This window comes from Osmia bicornis, unplaced genomic scaffold (genome assembly GCF_907164935.1).
Source record: "Osmia bicornis bicornis unplaced genomic scaffold, iOsmBic2.1, whole genome shotgun sequence".
NCBI lineage: Eukaryota > Metazoa > Arthropoda > Insecta > Hymenoptera > Megachilidae > Osmia > Osmia bicornis.
The window spans coordinates 2,554-5,106 of NW_025791123.1; positions in this window are offsets into that span (position 1 = coordinate 2,554).

A 2,553-nucleotide genomic window follows, 5' to 3' on the forward strand; every position below is an offset into this window, starting at 1 on the left:
CGGGACGTACCGACGACGACTGCGGCTGTTCAACAGGACGCGAGACGGGAAACGGGCGCGGAGGATATGTCGCATGCCAGCACTAGCAGGGTAACGGATGCGCGCCGCCTATCCGTCCGATTAACTAGGGCGGATGTGGAGTGGCCTCCCCTGAGGCCGGTACTAGGAGGGGCCGGAATTTCCCCGGCGGCCTCTGATGTCCCCGCATCCAGAGAGAGTGAGGTGGACTTGGACTCGGACGAGTCACTCTCCTCGGCAGTATCTCTGGAGGCACGGCGCACGAGCAAGAGGGGTCGCCCGCCGACCACAGGCCAGTACGTGTGGCTCGCGGCGGCTAAGCAGAGAGTCCTGGATGTCCAGCGCCGGGAACTTGACCTGCTGGAGGAGAGGAGGGTGCTCGATCCTAACGAGGACCCTATAGAACCGAGTCGGGGTAGCAGGTACCTGCCGGACCCTGAGGACCTGGCGGAGAAAGTCAAATCCCCACGCGCGACCTTATTGCGCAGTCCTTGGAGTTCTGTCGTGACATCGACAAGGTCGTGGGCGTCTCCAAGGGGCTGAAAGGGACATTTGTTCGCAAACTGAGGATGGCCTCCCGCTACCTTAAGGCCATCCACACGGAAGCGGGAATCAGGGCTGCACCTGCCAGGGCCGATAAAGAGGTGAAGGAGCTTCGCAAACAGCTGAAGCTGCGGGAGGAACAAGTGGCTGCCCAGGAGGCCCAAATTAACATCCTGCAAAATAGCCTGGCAGACATTACGTGCAAGGTCGCTGCCACAGAGGTGCCGGCGCCTGAAGGCCCAGGCCCATCCCAAAGGCCGGCGAGGCCCGGCTCGCCGTTGTCTGGCGAAGAGGCGGGCAGGAAAAGGAGGAAGGACGCAGTCGAAGCTTTCGGCTTACCGTCTTGCCCACCTGAATGTCCCGTGGTGGAAGTCCCAATCCCAGCTGCTGCACCTGGAAAAGAGGACGGGAAGGTTGGTGGCCTCGAGCCCGACCTGATGGGGGGATTTGCGGCTCTTCTCGAAAACAGCCTGTCGGGGCTCCGGGCTGAGTTCGAAGCCGCTATTACAGCCGTCCAGCCCCCGCCTAAGAGGGCGGAGCATGTTAAGGGCGGAGCTGCGGCTGCGACCATCCCCACTGCATCGAGGAAGGAAGCTGAGAGGCGGGTGCGGAATAGGACCCTGCCTGCCTCGGAGCCGTTGCCGGGGCCCTCCTCAGCACCCGACAAACCGGTATCGTTTGTGGAGACTAGAATGGCCCGGATTGTCGAAGAACATCGGAGGACGGCGGATGGGACCTGGGTGACGGTGGTCGGCCGCCGCGCTAAAGCTGCAGAGAAGAAGGCGGCAGCGGCCAAGGCTCCTCCCTCCCAGAGCTCCTAGGTGGTTGCCCAGAAGGGGCAGAAGAGAGGGGCGGCACCGGCGGTTAAAGGGCAAGGGTCCCAACCTGCCAGGCAGAAGGCCCCCCGCCCTCCTCGTACTGCGGCGGTCACAATCAACCTAGCTGCCGAGGCTAAGGTCTCATTCGCCGAGGCCATGCTCATGGCCCGGGAGCGGGTCAAGTTGGAGGAGCTGGGCATCACGGCGTTGATGCCCAGAAGAGCTCGGATCGGTGGCTTGGTCCTCGAGTTACCTGGGGAGGACAGGACGGAGAAAGCTGCCAAGTTGGCTGACCGACTCCGCCAGGTGTTCAGTGGCACTGAGGTGAGGGTTGCCCGTCCCATAAAAATGGGCGAGGTTAGGGTGACCGGTCTCGACGACTCGGTCACCCCGGCGGAGGTGTCGGCCGCAACGGCCGCTGCGGGGGGTTGATCCGCTGAAGAAATTAAAATGGGGGAGATTCGCCCCTCCCCCCAAAGGATGGGGACTGTCTGGGCGAGATGCCCTCTAGCGGCACTCAAAAAGTTATCCGCCTCTGGGAGGGTTCTGGTCGGGTGGTCCTCGGCCAGAATACAGGCGCTACCACCGCGGCCAATGCAGAGCTATTGCTGCCTGGAAAGAGGGCATATTAGGCAGCGATGCACCTGCGAAGCTGATAGGTCCGACCGCTGCTATGCGTGCGGAGAGTCGGGCCACGTGGCCAGCAAGTGTAGCGCCACCCCGCGGTGCCCCCTCTGTGCGGACCTGGGGCGGCCCGCGGGGCATCGATTGTGGGCAAAAGGTTGTGTCCCCTCCTCCTCCCAGAGAAAGAAGAACAGTGCCGTTGAAGCGGCAGGAACAGCCCCCAAGGAACAGACATCAAGGACCAAGCCTGCGGAGTCGAAGAAGGGGGTCAAGAAAAATCCCCCTGCCAAGTCGGCGAGTAAAAACGCCGCGGAGGCGTCTCGTAAAGCCTAGGTATGGGGCCCAAGCGCCCTATACTTCAGGCCAACTTGATCCACTCGGCCAGGGCTCAGGACATGTTGTTCCAAACTCTGGCCGAGTGGAAGGCTGGGTTGGCGGTGGCCGCGGAGCCGTACCGAGTCCTCGACAGACCAGATTGGTTCGGGGACGAGGACGGCTCCGTGGCGATTATTGGCACCGCAGTACCCCCACACCCCGCCCCACTGGAACG